Genomic DNA, 25840 nt, shown 5'->3' with positions numbered 1-25840 from the left:
AATCTTTATTAATGAAAACAGACTACTACATCTTTCTCCCACAGAATGGCTGGTGGGTTCAAACCACCAACCTTTTGGTTAGCAGACAAGCACTTTAACCACTGTACCACCAGAGCTCCTTCAGATAAGCTTAAGATAAATGAAATGAAGCGTGTTTCTTCATTTCAGTACTCATATAGGCTTTAGAAAATTAATGGGCTTTGTAAATTTCCAAAAGTGCAGGCTACTGGATTCTCAAATTCAATTGATCTTAGATTTCCTTTTCCTCAAGAAACTCTAACACCCTGCAGAAGGCTGGCATCTCAGGGTATACAGTTTCGGAAAGGACTTGGTGATCAAGCTACAGAATTAAAACATAAAAATTAAGATGTAAATTAGGCAATTTTTTCTGGTGGTGTGAATGCTGCATTTTAGGCAAGCAGAGGAACAGCCATCTATAGACTGAGCTCAGATGTCAATGTTTCTTTTATGCAGAAAACCAGTTATTTATTTTGTTTGATTTGAACATTCATTGAGAAGAGAGGCAGACAAACTTGTTCCTCAAAGTGTGGTCCATGGACTAGCAACATCAGCGTCACCGAGGAGCTTGTTAGGAGTGTAGAACCTCAGGATCCACTCCAAACTTACTGAATCAAAATGTGCATTTTAACAAGATAGTCAAGTGATTTTTAGGAAGGTTAATATTTGAGAAGCAATGGAATAGACGTCAACTCATCAAAACTTCCAAATGGTATAGGAATCTCCTGCAATCTGACCCTACAAGAAAATTCGTCATCCAACTTCTGCTTGAATATTCCCAGTGGCTGGAAAATTGCTACTTCATTGCACTGTTAGAAAGTTCTAATTGTTAGAAAACTAATCCTTCTATTGAACAAAATCTGCTTCTTTGTACATTCCACTCTTGGTTCTAGCTCTACCTTTGGAAAGGAATGCCACAGAACATTCTTTTATAAAAAAAAGCAGAAAAAAATAAAATGGCAGACTTAAGCCCTTACATATCAATAATTATATTAAATGTAAGTAGTGTAAATACCCCAATTAAAAGACAAATTAGCATAGTGGATTAAAAAACAAACAAACAGAACAAACATGACCCAACTTTATGTTGTCTACAAAAAACGTACTTCAAATTTAATGACATATATATAGGTTGAACGTAAAAGGATGGAAAGAGATAAATAGTGCAAATGTTAATCAAAAGAAAGCAGATGTGGCTATATTAATAGCAGATACAATAGAATTCAGAGAAAAGAATATTACCAGGGAGCGAATGACATTATACAAAGATAAAAGTGTCACTCTACCAAGAAGATATTATTGTTGTTGTTGTTAGGTGCTGTGGAGTCGGTTCCAACTCATAGCGACGCTATGCACAACAGAATAAAACACTGCCCGGTCCTTCATCATCCTTACAATCGTTGTTATGCTTGAGCTCATTGTTGCAGCCACTGTGTCAATCCACCTCGTTGAAGGCTGACCCTTTACTTTACCAAGCATGATGTCCTTCTCCAGGGACTGATTCTTCCTGACAACTTGTCCAAAGCATGTAAGATGCGGTCTTGTCATCCTTGATTCTAAGGAGCATTCTGGTTGTACTTCTTCCAAGACAGATTTGTTTGTTCTTTTGGCAGTCCATGGTATATTCAATATTCTTTGCCAACACCACAATTCAAAGGCATCAATTCTTCTTCAGTCTTCCTTATTCATTGTCCAGCTTTCACATGCATATGATGCAATTGAAAATACCATGGCTTGGGTCCAGGGCACCTTAGTCTTCAAGGTGACATTTTTGCTCTTCAACACTTTAAGGAGGTCCTTTGCAGCAGATTTGCCCAATGCAATGCGTCTTCTGATTTCTTGACTGCTGCTTCCATGGCTGTTGATTGTGGATCCAAATAAAATGAAATCCTTGACAACTTCAATCTTTTCTCCGTTTATCAAGATATTGCTCACTGGTCCAGTTGTGAGGATTTTTGTTTTCTTTATGTTGAGGTGGAATCCATACTGAAGGCTGTGGTCTTTGATCTTCATCAGTAAGTGCTTGAAGTCCTTTTCACTTTCAGCAAGCAAGATTGTATCACCTGCATAACGCAGGTTGTTAATGAGTCTTCCTTCAATCGTTATGCCCCATTCTTCTTCGTATAGTCCAGCTTCTCAGATTATTTGCTCAGCATACAGATTGAATAGGTGTGGTGAAAGGATACAACCCTGACACACACCTTTCCTGACTTTAAGCCAATCAGTATCCCCTTGTTCTGTCTGAACAACTGCCTCTTCATCTATGTAAAGGTTCCTCATGAGCACAATTAAGTGTTCTGGAATTCCCATTCTTCGCAATGTTATCCATAATTTGTTACAATCCACACAGTTGAATGCCTTTGCAAAGTCAAGAAAACACAGGTAAACATCCTTCTGGTATTCTCTGCTTTCAGCCAGGATCCATCTGACATGAGCAATGATATCCCCAGTTCCTTTTCCCCTTCGGAAACCAGCCTGAATTTCTGGAAGTTCCCTGTAGATATACTGCTGTAGCTGCTCTTGAATGATCTTCAGCAAAATTTTGCTTGCGTGTGATATTAATGGTATTGTTCTATAATTTTCACATTCAGTTGGATCACCTTTCTTGGGAATAGGCGTAAATATGGATCTCTTCCAGTCAGTTTGCCAGGAAGCTGTCTTCCATATTTCTTGGCATAGATGAGTGAGCACCTCCAGTGCTGTATCTGTTTGTTGAAACATCTCAGTTGATATTCCATCAATTCCTGGAATTCCAAGAAGACATAGCAATCCTAAATGTTTATGCACCAAACAGCAGAGCAGCTAAATATATGAATCAAAAACTGAAAGGACAGAAAGGAGAAATAAACAAATCCACAATTATAGATGGAGACTTCAACACTTCTCACTCAACAATTTATGAACAACTAAACAGAAATCAGCAAAGACAGAGAAAAATTCCATAGACACCATTAACCAATAGCCTTTAAACAACATACAACAAAAGCAGAATACACATTCTTTTTGTGTGTGTGTGTTCCAATAAAACTTTATTTATAAAAACAAGAGGTGGGCCAGATTTGGCCCACAGGCTGTAATTTGCCATCTCCTAATTTATTTGTCTCACAAGTCTGCATGCTGGTCATTCAAGCCGGGCTCAGCTGGCCAGTTCTTGTCTCCCCTGGGCTTACCTGTGCTCAGCTGGCGGGCATAGGCTCATTCACATGTCTGTGGTTGGCTGGTTGTTGGCTGGGGTGATGGGGCAGCTGGGCATCTCTCCTTATCCATCAGGCTAGCCCGGGCTTGTTTGCTTGGTCACAGGGTTTCCAAGAGTCACAAGAGAGAGTATTCCAAGATGCTGATGGTTTTAAAGCCTCTGCCTGCATCATGTTTGCTATAGTCCCTTTGCCATTATTAATGTGGCCAAAGAGAGTTGAATGACCAAGTCAGGGTGGGTAGAAGAGGGCTTGCCAAGGCCAGAGATGCAGGGACAATGCAGACTGGGCCATTACTCTAACATCCGACCATGAGCGTTAATGAGCATCGTAGTAAAGGTTCTGCACAGTGCATGTCTCAGCCGCACAAAGCCATTGTCCTTTGGTCACAGAGTAGATCAGGCACACATACATCGACGGGTGTGGCAGGTGCGGTTTCAGTGCATTTACCCGGGCAGCATCCTGTGGTTGGGCTGGCTGGCATGTTTATATCTTTTTTTTTTATTAACTTTTATTGAGCTTCAAGTGAATGTTTACAAATCAAGTCAGACTGTCACATATAAGTTAATGTACACCTTACTCCGTGCTCCCACTTGCTCTCCCCCTAATGAGTCAGCCCTTCCAGTCTCTCCTTTCGTGACAATTTTGCCAGCTTCCAACTCTCTCTATCCTCCCATCCCCCCTCCAGACAGGAGATGCCAACACAGTCTCAAGTGTCCACCTGATATAATTAGCTCACTCTTCATCAGCATCTCTCACCTACCCACTGTCCAGTCCCTTTCATGTCTGATGAGTTGTCTTCGGGGATGGTTCCTGTCCTGTGCCAACAGAAGGTCTGGGGACCATGACTGCCGGGATTCCTCTAGTCACAGTCAGACAAGTAAGTATGGTCTTTTTATGCGAATTTGGGGTCTGCATCCCCCTGATCTCCTGCTCCCTCAGGGGTTCTCTGTTGTGCTCCCTGTCAGGGCAGTCATCGATTGTGGCCGGGCACCAACTAGTTCTTCTGGTCTCAGGATGATGTAGGTCTCTGGTTCAAGTGGCCCTTTCTGTCTCTTGGGCTCTTAGTTGTCGTGTGACCTTGGTGTTCTTCATTCTCCTTTGATCCAGGTGGGTTGAGACCAATTAGAATACACATTTTTTTTAAGCGCTCATGGAACATATACCAAGATAAACCATATCCTGGAGCATAAAACAAATTTGAAAAAATTAAAAGAATTGAAATCATAGAGTGTGTTCTCTGAATGCAATGGAGTCAAACTAGAAACCCATAACAGAAAGACAACAGGAAAATATTCTAACACTTGGAAATTAAATACCCTTCCAAATAATCCATGGATTAAAGAAGAAGTCACTAGGGAAATAAAAAAAAAAAAAAAACCACATTGAATAGAATAAGAATGAAAACACACTCTATCAGAATTTTGGGGATGCAGGTAAAACAGTGTTGAGAGGAAAATTTATGGCACTAAAATGCTTACATTAGAAAAGAAACACCTCAAATCAATAATCTAAGCTCCCACCTCAAGAACCTAGAAAAAGAAGAGCAAAAATAAAGCCAAATGAAGCAAAAGGAAGGAAACGATAAACAGAAGAAATCAATAAAATTGAAAACAGAAAAACAATGAAGAAAATCAATGAAACAAAAAACTGGTTCTTTGAAAAGATCAATAAAACATGCAATCCTCTAGTAAGAATGATAAAGAAAAAAAGAGAGAAGACACAAACTACTAATATCATGAGAGAAAAAACAGGGAATGTAACTATGAACACTGTAGACATAAAAAGGATAATAAAGGAATATTATAAACAATTCCAGAAGCCCTGGTGGCACAGTGATTAAAGCACTTGGCTGCTAACCAAAAGGCCAGTGGTTTGAAATCCACCAGCTGCTCCATAGGAGAAAGATGTTGCAGTCTGCTTCCATAAAGATTTACATCCTTGGAAACCTTATGGGGCAGTTCTACTGTGTCGTATAGGGTCGCTAGGAGTTGGAATCAACTTGATGGCAATGAGTTTTTTGGGTTTTATGAACAACTCTACAAACATAAATTTGATAACTTAGGTAAAATGAACCAATTCCTTGAAAAGCAAAAGCTACAACTCAATATGAAATAGATAATTTGAATGGCCTTATAAGTATTAAGGAAATTAAATTCATAATCTTAAAACTCCTGAAAAAGAACTCTCCAGCCTAGAAGCTTTCACTGGAGAATCCTACCAACTCTTTAAAGAGGAATTAACATCAATTCCACTAGATTTTTTCTGAAAAATATGAGGGAACAGTTTTCAAACAATTTTATGAAGCTAGTATTACCCAATACTAAAACCAAAGAAAGAGTACAAAACAGGCCACAAACCAATATTCCTTATGAATACACATACAAAACTTCTTAACAAACTATTAGTAAATAAAACTCAGCAATATATAAAAAGAATTATATATCACAACCAAATGGGCCTTATTCCAGAATGCAAGGCTGGTTCATTAATGCCAAACCAATCAATGCAATCCATCATATCAATAGGCCAAATAAGAAAAATCACATCAATTGATGATGAAAAAATTTTGATAAAATCCAACACCCAATCATGAACAAAAAAACAAGAACAATACAAACCAAACCAAAAACTCAGCAAATTAAAAATAGAGAGGAACTTTCTCAACTTGATAAAAAACATCTACAAAAAAAAAACTGTTGAAATTGTCCTTAGTGGTGAAAGGTTGAATGTTTTCCCTCTAAGACTGAGAACAAGTCAAGAATATCTACTCTCTCCATTCTTATTTGACAAAGTACTAGAATCTCTAGCCAGTGGAATAAAGCAAGAAAAAGAAATAAAAGGCATACAGATTTGAAAGAAAGAAATGTAACTGTCCCTATTTGCTTATGAAATGATGGTCTGTGTAGAAAATCCCAAGGAATCAAAAAAAAAAAAAAAAAGGTACTAGTGAGTTCAGCAAGACCTCAGAATATATGATAATATACAAAAATTAATTGTATTTCTATGTACAAACAGTCCCCAGATTACAAACGTCTGATTTAGGTACAACCCATAGTTATGAACCAATCCCCATAAAGCCTATTATATTAAAAATTCAAAGTATGTACAATGGTCTGTAATAACAAATGGGTGCTACTTTGCAATGTGCACGAAAACATTATTATTATTACTGCATTATTATGTTAAAGATGTTTTAGTGTTTCTGGGATTGTTTTTTTTTAATGTTTTTTATGCATAGAAACGTACACTATATACTAAGACAAAAATTTGACTAACTGACGTTAGGTACAAACTGTACCTAACTATTCTGACTGATGTACAAATCCGACTTAAAGGCAGACTTAGGAACGGAACTCATTTGTAATATGGGGACTGCCTGTACTATCAATGAATATGTGTAAACTGAAGTTAAAAATAGAATACCATTTGTAAGCACTCAAAATGAAATTACTTAGATGTAAATCTAACAAAACATGAACGGGACTTGTATGCTGAAAATTACAAAATGCTGATGAAAAATATGAAAGAAGATCTAAAGAAACAGAGAGACATACCATGCTCATGGATTGGAAGACTTAACATAACCGTGATGTTAGTTCTCCATAAGTTGATATACAGGTTTAAAGCAATTCCTGCCAAAATCCCAGCAAGATTTTTTCGTAGATGAAGACGAGTTTATTCTAAAATTTATATGGAAAGGCAAAGGAACTAGCATAGCTAAAACAGTTTGAAAAAGAAGAATATTGTGAGGAATAATTTTGCCCTCTTTCAAGCCTTATTATATAGTGTCAGGAATCAAGGCTGTGTGGTATAGGTGTAGGGGATAGATACATAGAGCAATGGAACAGAACACAGTGAACTCAGAAATAGACCCACACAACAAGTATAGCCAAACAATTTTTTACAAAAGTACAATGGGGGAAAGATGGGCTTTTCAACAAATAGTGCTGGAACGATGGTTATTCATATGCAAAATTTGAACCCTGACTTAAACCTCATCTTATACAAAATTTAACTCAAAATTGACCATAGATTTAAACATAAAACTTTTAGAAGATAACACAGGAGAAAGTCTTCAGGACCTAGAGCTTGATGAAGAGTTCTAGAGATGATACCAAAAGCATGATCCACAAAAAAATGGTAATAAATTGGGGCTCATCAAAACTGAAGACTTTTGCTCTGTGAAAGACCCTGTCAATATGATGAAAATAAAAGCTATAGATTGGAAGAAAATGTTTGCAAATCACATATTTGGGAAAGGACTCATATCTAGAATACATAAAGAACTTACAAAAATCAACAGAGAAAACAAAGCAAACCAATTAGAAAATGGGCAAAAAAACATCCAGAGACATTTCACAATGAGGATATACAGATAACAAGTTGCTGTTGTCATTAGGTGTCATTGAGTCAATTTCTACTAAAAAAAAAAAAATTTTTTTTTCAGTGGCACCATGTGACAGAGTAGAACTGCTGCACAGGGTTTTCTACGCTGTAATCTTTATGGGGGCAGACTGACAGATCTTTTTCCTGTGGAGCTGCTGGGTGGGTTTGAAAGCCAATCTTTTGGTTAGCAGCTGAGCACTTAACTGTTGTGCAACCAGGACTCATTCAGATAGCAAGTAAGCACATGAAAATATATCTGACATCACTGACATCACTGATCATTGTTGTCGTTAGGTGCCATCGAGTTGATTCCGACTTATAGCTACCCTACATACAACAGAACAAAATTGACTGGTCCTGCACCGCCCTCACAATCGTTGCTATGTCTGAGCTCATTGTTGCAGCCACTATGTCAATCCATCTTGTTGAGGATCTTCCTCTTTTTCGCTGAACCTCTACTTTAGCAAGCATGATGTCCTTCTCAAGGGACTGGCCCCACCTGATAACATGTCTGAAGTATGTGAGACAAGGTCTCTCCATCCTTGCTTCTAATGAGGATTCTGGCTATTCTTCTTCCAAGACAGGTCTGTTTTTTCTTCTGGCTGTCCACAGTACATTCAATATTCTTCACCAAGACCAGAATTCAAAGGCGTCAATTCTTCTTTAGTCTTCCTTATTCTTTGTCCAGCTTTCACATGCATATGAGGTGACTGAAAACACCATGGCTTGGACCAGGTGTAACTCTGTCCTCAAAGTAACATCTACGCTTTTTAGCATTTTAAAGAGACCTCTTGCAGCAGATTTCCCAGTGTAATGCGTCATCTGATTTCTTGATTGCTGCTTCTGTGGGCATCATTGATTGTGGATCCAAGCAAAATGAAATCCTTGACAACTTCAATATTTTCTCCATTTATCATGATGTTGCTTATTGGTCCGGTTGTGAGGATTTTTGTTTTATGTTGAGGTGCAGTCCATACTGAAGGCAGTAGTCTTTGATCTTCATCAGCTAGTGCTTCAAGTCCTCTTCACAGCAAGGTTGTGTCATCTGCATAATGCAGGTTGTTAATGAGTCTTCCTCCAATTCTGATGCCCCATTCTTTTTCATATAATCCAGATTCTTGGATTATTTGCTCAGCATACAGATTGAATAAGTATGGTGAAAGAATACAACCCAGATGCACACCTCTCCTGACTTTAAACCACGCAGTATCCCCTAGTTCTGTTTGAATGACTGCCTCTTGGTCTATGTATAGGTTTCTCATGAGCATAATTAAGTGTTCTGGAACTCCCATTCTTCGCAATGTTATCCATAATTTGTTATGATCCACACAGTCGAATGCCTTTGCGTAGTCAATGAAACACAGGTAAACATCTTTCTGATACTCTCTGCTTTCAGCCAAGATCCATCTGACATCAGCAATGATATTCCTTGTTCCATGCCCTCTTCTGACCCTGCTTGAATTTCTTGCACTTCCCTGTTGATGTATTGCTGCAGCCGCTCTTGAATGATCTTCAGCAAAATTTTCTGTGTGATATTGATGATATTGCTCAGTAATTTTTTTTGTTGTGCGTTAAGTGAAAGTTTACAATTCAAGCTAGTTTCTCATACAAAAATTTATACACACATTATTATGTGACCCTCACTGCTATCCCTATAATGTGACAGCATACTCCTCCTTTCCACCCCGGATTTTCCATGTCCATTCAACCAGCTCCAGTCCTTGTTTTGCCTTCTCATCTCGCCTCCAGGCAGGAGCTGCCAATTTAGTCTTATGTATCTACTTGAGCTAAGAAGCACTCTCTTCATGAGTATCATTTTATGTCTTATAATTCAGCCTAATCTTTGTCTGAAGCATTGGCTTTAGGAATGGTTTCAGTTCTGGGCTAATAAAGAGTCTGGGGGCCATGTCTTCTGGGTTCCATCTAGTCTCAGTCAGACAATTAAGTCTGGTCTTTTTACTAGAATTTGAGTTCTGCACCCAACTTTTGTCCTGTTCCATCAGGGACTCTCTGTTGTGTTCCCTGTCAGGGCAGTCATTGGTAGTAGCCGGGCACCATCTTGTTCTTCTGGTCTCAGGCTGATGGAGTCTCTGGTTTATGTGGCCCTTTTTTCTCTTGGGCTAATATTTTCCTTGTGTCTTTGGTGTTCTTCATTCTCCTTTGCTCCAAGTGGGTTGGGACCAATTGATGTATCTTAGATGGCCACTTGCTAGCTTTTAAGGCCCCAGATGCCACTCACCAAAGTGGGATGCAGAACATTTCTCAATACACTTTGTTATGCCAATTGACCTAGATGTCCCCTGAAACCATGGTCCCTAAACCCCGGCCTCTGCTACTCAGTCCCTCGAAGTGTTTGGTTGTATTCAGGAAACTTCTTAGCTTTTGGTTGAGTCCACTTGTGCTGACTTCCCCTGTATTGTGTGCTGTCCTTTCCTTCACCTAAGATAATTCTTATTTCTTTTCATCTAGTTACCCCCTCCCTCCCTCCCAACCCTCGTAACCATCAAAGAATGTTTTCTTCTGTGTTTAAACCACTTCTTGAGTTCTTATAATAGTGGTCTTGTACAATTTGTTCTTTTGCCACTGACTAATTTCACTCAGCATAATGCCTTCTAGATTCATCTGTCTTATGAAATGTTCCACAGATTCATTGTTATCCTTTATCGTTGGGTAGTATTCCATTGTGTGTAAGTGCCATAATTTATTTATCCATTTGTCTGTTGATGGGCACCTAGGTTGTTTCCATCTTTTTGCTATTGTGAACAGTCAAATCAAAAGACGCATTGCATTGGGCAAATCTGCTGCAAAGGACCTCTTTAAAGTGTCGAAGAGCAAAGATGTCACCCTGAAGACTAAGATGCGCCAGACGCAAGCCATGGTATTTTCAATTGCATCATGTGCATGTAAAAGCTGGACAATGAATAAGGAAGACCGAAGAAGAGTTGACGCCTTTGAATTGTGGTGTTGGGGTAGAATATTGACTATACCACGGACTGCCAAAAGAACGAACAGATCTGTCTTGGAAGAAGTGCGGCCAGAATGCTCCTTAGAGGCAAGGATGGCGAGACTGCGTCCTACATACTTTGGACATGTCAGGAGGGATCAATTCCTGGAGAAGGACATCATGCTTGGCAAAGTACACGGTCAGCGGAAAAGAGGAAGACCCCCAACGTGGTGGATTGACACAGTGGCTGCAACAATGAGCTCAAGCATAACAACGATTGTAAGGATGGTGCAGGATGGGGCAGTGTTTCATCCTGTTGTGCATAGGGTCGCTATGAGTCAGAACCGACTTGATGGCACCTAACAACAACAACAAGAATGACCAGTTATATGGCTATTATTCAAATTTTTGTACCAACCATTAATGCCAAAGATGAAGGAACTGAAGACTTGTAACTTCTGCAGTCTGAAATTGATCTAACATGAAATCAAGATGCATTGATAATTCCCGGTGACTGGAATGCAAAAGTTGGAAACAAAGAAATATAAACCCATTGCCATCGAGTCAATGCCGACTCATAGCGACCCTACAGGACAGAGTAGAACTGCTCCATAGGGTTTCCAAGGCTGAAATCTTTTTACGGAACAGACTGCCACATCTTTCTCCCTTGGAGCTCCTGGTGGGTTTGAACCACGGACCTTTTGGTGAACAGCTGAGGGCTTAACCACTGCACCACCAGGGCTCATTCAAACATCCAGAAATTGCAATTTTAGCTATGACATTAAGCCCTTATGATCTGTAGAGTTACAAGAAACTTATAAGATCATACCCTTTTAAAAGATATCTGTCATTAAAATTTCATTAAGTGAAACACCGTTTTATATTTTGTAACCTTCAACATTTTGTGGAAACAATGATAAGTTATTTTACCCATAAGACCAATATAGGAAATTTAGGGAGTTTAAATCATGAGAAGTTTGACCTTAGTTTTATATAAACTAGAACAACTGCTTGCATTCAGCTCAAAATTTTATGGACTAAAACCAGGGAGGAGAAATTCTTCCTATCTTGTAACTATAGTAACAAAGGCTATTGGAAAATATGCCAGAGATTCCTTGATAAAATTTTGCAAGACCAATGACTTATTCACTGCAAATACCTTTTTCAACAACTTAAGTGGTGACTATACAAGTGGACCTTGCCAGATGGAATACACAGGAATCAATTCGACTACATCTGTGGAAAGAGACGATGGAAAAACTCAGTATCATCAGTCAGAACAAGGCCAGGGGCTGAATGTGGAACAGACCATCAATTGCTCATACGCAAGTGCAAGTTGAAGCTGAAGAAAATTAAAACAAGTCCATGAGAGCCAATGTACGACCTTGAGTATATCCTACCTGACGTTAGAGACCACCTCAAGAACAGAATTGATACATTGAACAGTAGTGACCAAAGACCAAATGAGCTGTGGGTTGACATAAAGGACATCATACATGAAGAAAGTAAAAGGTCATTAAAAAGACAGGAAAGAAAGAAAAGACCAAAACGGATGTCAGAAGAGAGTCTGAAACTTGCTCTTGTACATTGAGTAGCCAAAGCAAACCGAAGAAATGATGACGTAAAAAAGCTGAACAGAAAATTTCAAAGGCTGGCTCGAGGACGAAGTCAAGTGTTGTAATGAAATGGCAAGATCTGGAGTTAGCAAACCAAAAAGGAAGAACATGCTTGGCATTTCTCAGGCTGAAGGAACTGAAGAATGACTTCAAGCCTTGAGTTGCAATACTGAAGGATTCTAAGGGCAAAGTAATGAACAACACAGGACGCATCAAAAAAAGGTGGAGGGAATATGCAGAGTCACTGAACCAAAAAGAATTGGTCAACATTCAGCCATTTCAGGAGGCAGCATATGGTCAAGAATCAATGGTACTGAAGGAAGAAGTCCAAGCTGTACTTAAGGCACTGGTGAAAAACAAGGCTCCAGAAATTGACAGAATATCAATTTGAGATGTTTTAACAAACTGATGCAATGCTGGAAGCACTCACTCATCTATGCCAAGAAATTTGGAAGACAGCTACCTGGTTAACCTACTGGAAGAGATTCGTATTCATACCCGTTCAAAAGAAAGGTGATCCAACAGAATGGGGAAATTATCAAACAATAACATTAATGGTACACGTAAGTAAAATTTTGCTGAAGATAATTAAAAAATGGTTGCAGCAGTACATCAACATGGAACTGCCAGAAATTCAAGCCAGATTCAGAAGAGGATGTGGAACAAGGGATATCATTGTTGATGACAGATAGATCCTGGTTGAAAGCAGAGAATATCAGAAGTATGTTTAAAAAATGTTTACCTGTGTTTTATTGACTATGCAAAGGCATTTGACTGTGTGGATCACAACAAATTATGGGTAACATTGTGAAGAATGGAAATTCCAAAACACTTAATTGTGCTCATGCAGAACCTGTATGTAGACCTAGAGGTAGTCTGTTCAAACAGAACAAGGGGATTCTGCATGATTTAAAACCAGGAAACGTGTGTGTCTGCATTGCATCTTTCACCATACTTACTCAATCTGTAGACTAAGCAAATAATCCGAGAAGTGGACTATATGAAGAAGAACATGGCATCAAAATTGGAAGAAGGCTCATTAACAACCTGCAATGTGCAGATGACACAACCTTGCTTGCTGAAACTGAAGAGGACTTGAAGCACTTACTGATGAAGAAGAAAGATCACAGGCTTTAGTATGGATTACACCTCGACATAAAGAAAATGAAAATCCTCACAACTGGACCAATAAGCAACATCATGATAAAAGGAGAAAACTTGGAAGCTGTCAAGGATTTTATTTTACTTGGATTCACAATCAACACCCATGGAAGCAGCAGTCAAGAAATTAAACGACACATTGCATTGGGTAAATCTGCTGCAAAAAGATCATTTGAAAGTGTTAAAAAGCAAAGGTGTCACTTTGAGGACTATGGTGTGCCTGATCCAAGCCATGGTGTTTTCAATTGGCTCATATGTATGCAAAAGCTGGACAATGAATAAAGAAGACTGAAGAAGGATTGATGCCTTTGAATTGTGGTGTCGATGAAGAATATTGAATATATCATGCACTTGCCAGAAGAACGAACAAATCTGTCTTGGAAGAAGTACAGCAGAATTCTCCTTAGAAGAGAGGATGATGAGACTTCATCTTACATACTTTGGACATGTTATCAGGAGGGACCAGTCCTTGGAGAAGGACATCATGTTTGATAAAGCAGAGGTCAGCAAAAAAGAGGAAGACCCTCAATGAGATGGATTGACACAGTGGCTGCAACAATGGGCTCAAACATAGCAACGATAGTGAGGATGACACAGGACTGGCACTGTACTGGGCAATGTTTTGTTCTGTTGTACATAGGGTTGCTATGAGTCGGAACTGACATGATGACAGCTAATAACAACAACAAGAGCTTAAATTCTTAAAATGAACTTCATGCTGCAATAGCTACCCTCTTGGTTTTAGGAGTTGTTCCTTCACAGAATCCTTGCCTGAATCTGTGGTATACAATTTTTAGATGTCTCATATTTTTTCTTTTAGCCTTGGCCTTCCAATTCTCCTTTTCTCTTTCTGTTGGTGCGGTAGGCCACATTTGCTATACGTTGACTTCTGAAGGTGCTAGTCCGTAGAGCCACATCAGCAACACAATGTGTGCGTCTTATTGTGATGTTTCCCAAACAATGAGATTTCCTTCATCATCTTGCTTTTGTGGCTGAGATCAAAGAGCTCGAGACCAAGGTTCCTCAACATTCCTGGTCCTCTTCCTCTGAGTGACATCTAATGTGTCTTTGTCCTTCTTAAATATGATGCACAGAAGATAACACCTACTTTAGATGGGATAACTCCTCCTTGTTGTAGATGCTATGCTTTTATTAATGTGGCCATCATCTTCTTTGGCTTTTTAAGTAGCCACAGGACAATTTTTGCATCATTTTTAGTCTTGTAGTTAATTAAAGCCTTCAAGTCCTCGCATATGAATGGAAAAATATTTTTACCATTAGTGCTTATATAATTGGTCATCACGAACCTAAATGGAAGATCCTTCATTAATCCGCATGGGATATCGTCTTGTTGGAGCCAGTCTAGCCCTGTCCTAGCAATCAAAACAGTTTTCAAACTCAGTTTGGTGGCCTATCACAGTGGCTATCTTCACATTGTGAGCCATCTGTAGTTGTGTCAGTATCTACTATTAGATGTCTTCATCTCAGTCGCTGCTAGTAAAAATGTTGAGCAAGACAAGGTGCAGCAGCCATGGGAGTGTGCCACTCTGATCTTCAAGAAAGAACTTACCATTCAGCTACAATGACAGTCTTTAGCTGTAAGTGCCTTTAGCATCTGCCTCAGCTTTTAAACCAAGGCCATACTCTTCTTACGTAGCCCCCAGACAAGAATTGAGTGTGGTGGAGGTGCTAGGCTTTGGCTATTACTGCATAATGTGGAACTCTCATGGGAAGTGTTTGCTCTGGAGCTACCTCTTGTATTGTTTGAGACTTTGTCAGATCTGCATTGAGGTCTGAGGCCCTTCCTTCCCAATCCTGTTTTCTCCTCTTTTTATCTTTCATAGTTAATGCACTCAGCTACTAACCTAAAGGTTGAAGGTTTGAGTCTGCCCAGAGACACCTGGAAAGAAAAGCCTGGCAATCTGCTTTTGGAAAATCAGCCATTAAAAACCCTATGGTGTACAGTTCTACTCTGACACACACACGGAGTCACCGTGGGAAGTAATTGAGTTGATGGCAACTGATTTTACCTACCAGTAAACCTTTCCACTCCTGTCATAGCATCTGCTTTCTGGAAGACCTCACTAACACACAGGGCTAAAATAAAAATCTTATCTAACACCCTCTCTTGTTGAAACCCTAAGGAAGATTGGAAGAGAAGTGAAATTCCTCAATATGATTCAGGGCATATATGAAAAGCTAACATTATACTTTAAGGGAGAAAGACTGAGAGATTTCTCCTTGAAATCAGGAATAAGACAAGGGTGCCTGCTCTTACTGCTTCTATTCAATATTGAATCAAAATCATAGCCAGAGCAATAAGACAAGAAAAAGAAATAAAAGGTATCCAGACTGGAAAAGAAGAATCAAAATTATCTCTATTCCCAGATGACATGATCCTATATATAGAAAATCCCAAAAAGTCTGCAAGAAAACTTCTAGAGCTAATAGAGGAATTTAGCAAAGTTGCAGGGTTCAAGGTCAACAAACAAAAATCAGCTGGGTTTCTATACACCTAAAATGAGAAATCTGAAAGGGAAATTAGGGAAATGATTCCATTTACCGTAGCATCTAAGAGACTAAAATACCTGGGAATAAATCTAACCAGGGAAATGAAGGACTTATACAATGAAAATTATAAAACAATGCTGAAAGAGATTAAAGAAGACTTAAATAAATTAAAAGATGTTTCATGTTCATGGATTGGAAGGCTTAATATTGTTAAGATGTCAATACTCTCCAAAGTCATCTATAGATTCAATGCAATCCTGATCAAAATTCCAATAGCCTTCTTTACAGAAATGAAAAAAAAAACAATGCTCAACTTTATATGAAATGGCAAGAGGCCCTGAATAGGTAAAGCAATGGTGAAAGAGAAGAACAAAGTAGGATGATTCACACTTCCTGATTTTAAGACGTATAGCTTACAGTAATCAAAACAGCCTGGTACTGCTATAATGATAGACACATAGACCAATGGAATAGAGTTGAGAGTGCAGAAATAAACTCACACATCTATGGTCAAATGATTTTTGACAAGGGTGCTAAGTCCATTTGATGCAGAAAGAAGAATCTCTTCAATAAATGGTGCTGGGAAAATTGGATTTCCACACGCAGAAAAATTAAACAGGATTCATGCTTTACAACATATCAAAAAGAAATTTAAAATGGATTGAAGACCTAAATGTTTAAACTAAAATCATAAAATTCTTAGAAGAAAATGAAGGGACAATGTTGTCAAGCCTACCTTTTAACAATGGATTATCTAAAACAATAACCAAAGCACAAACAACAGAAGACAAAATAGATAAATGGGACCTCATAAAAATTAAAAACCGTTCATCAAAAGACTTTACCACAAAAGTGAAAAGACAAGCTACCAACTAGGCAAATATCTTTGGAAACCATACATCTGATAAAAATCCAACCAAAATGTATATAAAAATTCCACAACATAACAACAAAAAGACAAACAACCCGATTATAAAATGCATAAAGGACTTGAATAGACGTTTCACCAACAACGACATCCAAATGGCCACCAAACACATGAAAAGATGTTCAATATCATTAGGCATCAGAGAGATGCAAATCAAAGCCACAGTAGGATACCATTTTACTCCAGCTAGGATGGCTAAGATTAATAATAATAATAACAAAAACAGAAAACAACAAATGTTGGCAAGGTTGTGGGAAAATTGGAACCCTTGTCCATTGCTGGTGGGATTGAAAAACGGTACAATCATTGTGAAAAACAGTGTGGCAGTTCCTCAAAAATCTAAAAATAGAACTACCATATGACCCAGCAACTCCACTCCTAGGTATGTATCCAAAAGACTTGAAGGCAGAGACTCAACAGATACTTCACACGTATATTTATTGCAGCACTGTTCGCAATAGCCAAAAGATGGAAACAACCTAAATGCCCATTAACAGATGAATGGATAAATAAAATGTGGTACATAAATACAATGGAGTACTACTCAGCCAGTAAGATAAATGTGGTCTTGATACATGATGGAGCTTGAAGGCATCGTGCTAAGTGAAATAAATCGTCATGGACTGAATTGTGTCCCCCAAAGTATATATGTCGATTTGGCTGGGTCATGATTCCCAGTATTGTGTGATTGTCCACCATTTTGTCATCTGATGTGATTTTCCTATGTGTCATAAATACTGCCTCTATGATGTTAATGAGGGGGGATAGGTGGCAGTTATGTTAATGAGGCATGACTCAATCTAAAGATTGTAGTGTGTCTTTAGCCAGTTTTTCTGGGATATAAAAGAGAGAAGGGAGCAGAGAGACAGGGGGACCTCATACCACCAAGAAAGCAGTGCTGGGAGCAGAGCGCATCCTTTGGACCAGGGTTCCTTCGAGGAGAATCTCCTAGTCCAGGGGAAGATTGATGAGAAGGACTTTCCTCCAGAGCCGACAGAGAGAGAAAGACTTCCCCTGGAGCTGACACCCTGAATTTGGACTTCTAGCCTACTAGACTGTGAGAAAATAAATTTCTTTGTTAAAGCCATCCACTTGTGGTATTTCTGTTATAGCAATACTAGATAACTAAGACATAAGTCAATCACAAAATGACAAATATTGTATGACCTCACTTATACAAAAAGACAAGAACTGGCAAATGTATAGAGAACAATATTTATTAATGGTTTCCAGGGGTGGGAGGAAGGGGAAAGGGGGTGTTATTGCTTATGGAGTTTCAGTTTACAGTGATGGGAAAATTGCATTAAGGGTAGTCTTGCACAGCCAGTAAATGTAATTGCTGTCATTAAGTTGTACGCCTGTCAAAAGTTGAATTGGCAAAGTTGTGTTATATATTTACAACAATGACAAAAATAAAAGTGTAGCTGCTGAGGCTGTTTATGTACAACCACAAACCTCATGGGATTTGATTCCTTGGTTTGAAGGTTTATGGTCATAGTTTCATGCGACGTCCCAGTTAACTGGCCCAATAACGTGTTTAGTGCTTCTGTTCTACTTCCTATTTCATTGTATAGTGCCTAGGGTCTTAAAAGCTTGCAAACAGCCATCCAAGGCACAACAATTAGTCTCTATTTACCTGGAGCAACAAAGAAAGAAGAAGATTCGGGAATAGTAGGAAGATATGGAACATGTGGAGCCCTGTTGGCGCTGTGGTTAAGACCTGCAGCTGCTAACCAAAAGGTCAGCAGTTCGAATCTGTCAGCCACTCCTTGAAAACCCTATGGAGCAGTTCTACTCTGTCCTATAGGGTTGCTATGAGTCAGAATTTGACTCGATGGCAATGGATATGGAATGTGCGGCTAATTGCCTCCATGAACAACTGTCTCCTTTGCCATGGGACCAGAAGTACTTGATGGTGTTTGGCTACCATTATCAAACATTTTGACCAAAGATTCCATAGAAGAATCCTGATCAAAAGGGGGGAAATGTAGAATAGAATATCAAATTCTCATGGACTCCAGACTTCTGGAGCCATGAAGGCTGAATGAATCCCTGAAACTTTTACCCTAAAAGCAATCTTTAAACCTTAAACCAAAAATATTCCCTGAAGTTATCTTAAAACTGGACAATAGTTTAGCTTAGCTAAAAAAGGTCTGCCTTGAGCATTATGCTCTTTTAAGAACTATTTATATGGGATCAAATCGATAACAACTCAAAAGATTAGCTAGGAACCTTAGGGGGCAGTGAATTTATGTTAATGGAGATGGAACCACTCAGAGAAGAAGGGTGAGAATGGTTGCACAACTTGGAGAATGTAATCAATGTCACTGAAATGTACGTGTAGGAAGTTGAATTGATGTATGTTTTTGCTGTGTATATTTTCAACAACTACAACAAAAGTAAATAAAATAGATCATAAAAAAAAACAAACATCAAAATGTGACTTGGCCTCATAGTCTTCTCTCTGTGTTGACATTGATCACTCAGTGAATACCCTTCATGAAAGTTGTTCAAGTGGTGTTTCTCTAGTTTATCCTCTACCACTATAAATTTGTCCCAAAGACTGGCTGGGTGTTCACCAAACCTTTTTCTTCTTCTTCCTGGGCACGTTACTAGAATATATCTCCTTGCCTCTCTTGCAGTTAGGTGGATATCAAGGTAAATACATTTCTTCTCTTGATGCCCATAGTTGGCATGTTGGAAAGAGTGTATGATGGACTTTGAGATGTGTGATCAGTGTATTCTTTTTCTTCGTTTTCTCATCTAGAAAGGGTCTAATTTCAATTAAAATTTTAAAGGGACCCTGAAAGTGTAGGTGGAGAGATATGCCTTTGGAGAGCAAAGAAAGACAATATCGTGTTGATTTGCAAGACATGACTGGGAAGTCTTTAATTAGATGAAAGGATTAGAGTTATTCTTCTACACCACCACCATCTGGAAGTAATATTAGAATGTTCATTACCACAGGGCTCCATTAACAGAAGTACTTGAGCTTGCGAAGTCCGTGATAAACTCACCCAAGAGAAACCCAACTCCCTGTGGCACCTGCCCACGAATGCTGAGCCACTTTTAGTTCTGCAGTGATACTTTAGACATTGGTTATGGCCTTTGAAATTTGACTGACCCAAATATTATTAACCCTCTCTGGGAATGATTTGTATCCCTTTTCTATTAAAAAACAAAACAAAACCAAAAAACCAACCAACCATACCTGTTGCCATTGATTCTGACTCATAGCAACTCTATAGGACAGAGTTGAACTGTCCCATAGGGTTTCCGAGGCTGTAATTATTAAGGAAGCAGATTGCCACATCTTTCTCCCAAAGAGTGGCTGGTGGGTTCGAACCACCAACCTTTTAGTTAGCAGCCAGGTGCTTTAAAAGCTTCGCCACCAGGGCTCCCTCCCTTTGCTATAAGCTGTGCCAAATACTCAATGAAGCTCAAATGCCTACATTTGCAATGCCATTCCAGAGGCATTGGTATTATAGAACAGTGTTAGTATTGGTGGCATGTCTAATGAGCCTCCGTCTCTCCCAGATCCATGATATTCACCACCTTTCCACTGCAGCATCTCCTTGTGCTGGCATAAGCGACATTCTATAGTATAATGTCTGCAATAATGAAGGAAAACCTGACAGAGGGTAATAACCAACCTAAATTTTACCTGGAATGACATCAGCACCCTTACCTTTGTTTTACTATCATTACCACTGTTAGCTCAATTTAAAATTTCATTTTCTTCCATGAGCCACTTTAAAATGGGCTACCTGTTGGCAAGTGTTTGGCCACTTAAAGCCCTTTTTTAACTATTTTGCTTTTAATATTTTTATATAGTAAAACTGACTTTTTTTTTCTTTGGTGTACAGTTCTATGAATTTTAAACCAATGGAATACCAGACAGTTCTATTGGCCCAAAAAACTCCCTCATGCTGCCTCTTTATATTCACACCCACTCATCCCCCAACACCTGGCAACCATTGATCTATTTGTCATCTCTATATTTTTTAGAATGTCATAAAGTGGAATCATGCAGTATGTAAACTCCTGATACTGGCTTCTATCACTCAGTGTAATACCTTTGAGATTCACCCAAGTTGTTGTGTGTATCAATAATGCATTCCTTTTTATTACCGAGTAGAATTCCATTCTTATGGCTGTATCACACAATTTGTTTATCCATTCACCAATTGAAGGACATTTGGGTTGCCTCCAGTTTGGGGCGAAAGGAATAGAGGGGCCATAAAAATTATGTGCAAGTTTTTTTGTGTGAACATGTTTTCATTTCCCTAGGGCAGTGTTTGGCAAACTTTTTCTATAAAGGGACAGGCATAAAATATTTTTAAGCTTCGGGCGTCATATATAGTTTCTGCCACATATTCTTTTTTAAACAACTTTTCAAAAATGTAAAAACTATTCTTTTCTTTGTAAGAAATCGCCACACTGTTTTCCAGAGTGTCTGTACCATTTTGTATTCCCACCAGCAGTGTATAAGAGTTTCAGTTGCTCCACATCATTGTCAGTACTTGGTATTGTATTTTTTTTTATTGTGGTAAAATATATATAATAAAACAATTGCCTATTCAGTAACTGTTACATTCACAATTCAGTGACATCATGTTCATCATGCTGTGTAACCATTACCGCTATTGTTTTCCAAATTATTCCACCATCATCAACATCATTCCACCCTAAGCAACGACTCCCTTTTTCCCCTCCTGCCCACCCCTAGTAGCCACTAATAAGCTTTGGTCTCTACAAATTTGCCTATTTCATATAAGTGGGATCATACAATATTTGTTGTTTTGCCACTGACTCATTTCACACAGCATGTTTCAAGGTTCAACCATGTTGTAGCATATATCAGGACTTCCTTTCCCTTTATGGCTGAGTAATATTCTATTGTATGTATATACCACATTTTGTTTATCCATTCATCCGCTGATGTACATTTCAGTTGTTTCCATGTTTGGACTATCGTGAATAGTGCTGCAGTGAACACCGGTGTACACACAGGTTTCTGTTTGCATTCCTGCTTTCACTTCTTTTGAGAATATACCTAGGATTGGGATTGCTGGGTCTTATGGTAGTTCTGTGTTTAACCTTTTGAGGAACCACCAAACTATTTTCCACAGGGGCTATACCATTTTGCATTCCTACCAGCAGTTGATGAGGGTTCCAATTTCTCCACATCCTTACCAACACCATTTTTTTTTTTTAAATCATAGACATTCTAGTCAGGGTTGTCAGTTTTGTTTTTTTTTTTTAATAGTCATTATAATAGGTATGTGGTAACATCTCACTGGGATTTTGTATTGGATTTCTCTAATAGTTAATGATAGTGAGCATCTTTTCATGTACTTATTTGTCATCTCTATATCTTCTTTTGTGAAATGTTTGTGTTTTTTGTCTATTTCTAATTGATTGTTTTTCATTGTTTAGTTTTGAGAGTTCCTTACATAGTCTAGATACAAGTTCTTTGTCAGATATATGGCTTGCAAATATTTTTTCCCAGTCTGTAGTTTTTCCCTTTAACCTTTCAACAGGGTCTTTCACAGAGCAAAAGTTTTTAATTTCGATGAGATCCACTTTATCACTTTTTCCTTTTATGAATAATGCTTTTGGTATCATGTCTAAGAACTCTACATCAAGCCCTATGTCCCAAAGATATTCTCCTACTCTAAATGTTTTATAGTTTTGCACTTTACATTGAATTCCATTTAAATCTGTGTTCCATTTTAGTCAATTTTAAAAGAAGATACGAAGAGGCTCAGGTTGAGACTTTTTTTTTCCTATGGAGGTCCTATTGCTCCAGCACCACTTGTTGAAAAGTCTATTCTTCCACTGAATTGCTTTTGTACCTTTTAAAAAAATCTGTTGAGGGAATTCTGGGAGGATAGTGGGGTGAACAAACCATTCTTCCAACTCCGCTAACAAATGAAACAAGAAATACAAGGAAATGGTGCTCTGCTTTGAAGGACTCTGAATTAAAGAGCAGAGGAAAGCAGTGGGAAACTACAGATAGGCAAGAATCAACAAATCAACAAGTTGTATATTGTAGGAAAACCTCTGGCCCCACTGTCCCTGACCCTCCCCCAGCCATGTAAGCTGCTGGCTACTGTGAACTGAGGTAGTGGTACCAGAAAAAGATACTGCTTCCCTAACCACCACAGCCCCTGCCCATACAAAGAGCAGGATCCCAAGCTTCTACCCTAAAATCAACAAGGCAGACTTCCCTGGGGGTCTGTTTGGAATGTGTCAGCACCTTCCCCACACAGACACTGTTGGTTGCAAGCCTACTGCAAATTGCTACAGAAGGCCCATGCAGTGGAGTTTGCTCTCATAATCAACACTCTATCAGCCTCCCTGTGCACGGCATAGCTCAGCTACTGAAACCAACAGGACAGACCTCCTGGGGAGTCAGTTCTGGTCTGTCTGCTCCCCCTTTTTGGTTGGTACTGAGGCTGCTCTGTGCTAAGCAGGCACCTCTAGTGGAGGCTACTCCCACAGCTAACATACTATAGGGAAGGCTCTGATAGCAACGAGGGAGACCTCCTTGGGGGTCTGTTTGGAGCATGACAGCCCCTGAAGCCCCTCCCCAACCTGGACACTGTCACCTGCAAGCCTGCTATGAATTGTTACAGAAGAGCCCTGCAGCGGAGTCTGCTCCCATAGTCAGCACTCACCTGCCTCCCTATGCACCCCATAGCTTTGGCCTCTGAAACAAACAGGACAAACCTCCCTCGGGGTCAATTAGGGTTAGTCTGCCACCATTTCCAGTTGGCTTTGAGAATTGCTGACCGAGGCTGCTGTGTGTTAGGAAGCAAGAGTCTTGAGTGGAGGCTGCATTCACAGCCAACAATGTACTGGGGGGACTTTGATAGCAACAAGGCAGATCTCCATGGGAATCTGAACAGAGTGTGAAACCCTGTCCCCCTACTGGTAATTGTTGGTTGCCAGCCTGTTGCAAATTGGTACAGAAGGCCCTCGCAGTGGATCTGCTCCCATAGTCAACATTCCACCTGCCTCCCTGTGCACCCCCTAGCTCAGGCCTATAAAACTGACAGAATAGACCTCCCTGGGGATCAGTTTAGGTCTGTCCGCCTTTACAGTCTGTGCTGAGGGCTTCCCTATAGGGTCGTTATGAGTCAGAATTAACTCGAGGGCACTGGGTTGGGTTGCTGAGGGCTTCTGACAGACTGCTGTGTGATAGGAAGCAGGCATCATGAGGGGAGGCTATACCCACAGCCAACATACTGCAAGGTAGGCTCTGATAGCAACAAAGCTGACCTCCTTGGGGGTCTATTCAGAGTGTGACGACCCCTCCCCCAACTGGTAACTGTTGGCTGCTGGACTGATACAAACTACTACAGAAGGTTCCATACAGTGGAGTCAGGAGGTAGATTACCAAAGTGGAGGCTGCTCCCCCAACCACTAAAGGGCCACAGGGGCTCTGAAACCAAGACAGATCTCTTGGAGGTCCTTATGGGGAATGCCAGCCTCTCCTCCTCCTAAAATGGAGAAAAGTCTGCCTAAGCTTCCCCGGAATGCCAGCTCAGATTTAAAAAGGCCCCACAGAGCAGGGAAGGAAATCTTGGGCAAAACTGATGACAACACTGAGCCCCGAAGCGGGTTCACTGGGTGTGGGTTTTCTGACTGAAACATGCGATTGCAGAAAAAGAGAAGGGAAGGGAGTAATAATCAGAGAGAGGGAACTGCATCCCCTGGTGATCAGATTGATTAATATGCGATAACTCACCTGAGTGGCAGCATCTGCTAGTGGACAGACTGACCACAAGGTGTTCTCTGATGTGTTTGGGAGAGAATGAAAGTTGAAAAGTGAGATCTGGAACTTTCAAATCCCACTTAATTAAACCAGGGAGGGAGAAGGAGCTATTACAGAGAAGGAGAGGAAATGGTAAGCTAAGGCCACAGGCTCTGCCTGCCCATGAGTTTCTTGCAGAAAGTAGTGTGGGCAAAAACACCAAATATTGTGTGTGATCATTGAGGTTGTGTGTCAACTTGTTAGGGCCATGATTCTCAGTGGTTTGGTAGTTATGATGTAGTTTGGCAGTTGTGTGATGATGTAATCACCTCCATGATGAGATTTGATATAATATGATCACCTCCATAATGGGTCTGCTCTGAGTAGCCAATCAGTTGAAAGGAAGTTTCCTTGGGGGTGTGGCCTGCACCCAATATAGATAGACTTTCCGGCAAAGTCTGTGGGCTTTTGCTCACTCTGGGTCTTGCAGTTGGCCCTCGTTCATCTGACCTCTGGTTCTTGAGACTTGAGCTAGCACCTTACCTACCATCTTGCCTGCCAATCTTGGAATTCATTGGTCTTCACAGCCTGTGAGCAAGAGCCCTGCTGTCTGACTTGCTGATATTGGGTTTGCCAGCCCCTGTTGCCACATGAATCAGCCTGACCCACAGACTTGGGACATTCCAGCCTCTAAAACTGTGTGAGCCATTTCATTGATATAAATCTCTCTCTCTCTCTATATATATTTATATGCTTACTTGATGTTGCTTCTTTACAGAACCCAGCCTAAGACACTGGGGAAAACTGAGAAAGTTAACACCCTCAAACATTCCAATGCCCCAACAAAAAATTACAAGACACACAAAGAATAGAGAAACAATGGCCCATTCAAATAAGCATGACAAAAGGAGTGGAAGTCATGTTAGGGATGACCAAATAATGAGAAAAAAGAAGAATATAATACAACAACATTAAACATAATTAAAGAACTCAGGGAAAACATAGACAAAGAGCTAAAAGAAATAAGGAAAACAATGCAAGAACAAAACGAGGATCTGAAAAAGGGATATTGCAACTGAAAGGGACAATAACTGAAATGAGAAACACAATAGAAGGGCTTAACAGGTTTAATCAGGCTGAAGAAAGAATAAACGAATTAGATGATAAGATAGTTAAAACTACAGACACTGAAGAGCAAGAATGAAAGCTCAAGAAGGCTGAACACAGTTTAATGGTATTATGGGACAACAACAAGAGACCTAATCTGTGCATCATGGGAATTCCAGAAGGAGATGGAGAGATAAAGGGACAAAAAGA

The 25840-nt window shown here is 39.6% G+C and overlaps 1 pseudogene; it reads right to left on the bottom strand.

Moving 5' to 3' along the window:
- Positions 1-14023: 14023 nt before the first annotated feature.
- Positions 14024-14301, bottom strand: LOC111752778 (large ribosomal subunit protein eL37-like; annotated as a pseudogene).
- Positions 14302-25840: the final 11539 nt, after the last annotated feature.

Source organism: Loxodonta africana, chromosome X (genome assembly GCF_030014295.1).
Source record: "Loxodonta africana isolate mLoxAfr1 chromosome X, mLoxAfr1.hap2, whole genome shotgun sequence".
Classification (NCBI taxonomy): domain Eukaryota; kingdom Metazoa; phylum Chordata; class Mammalia; order Proboscidea; family Elephantidae; genus Loxodonta; species Loxodonta africana.
This window is presented reverse-complemented; position numbering and strand designations above follow the sequence as displayed.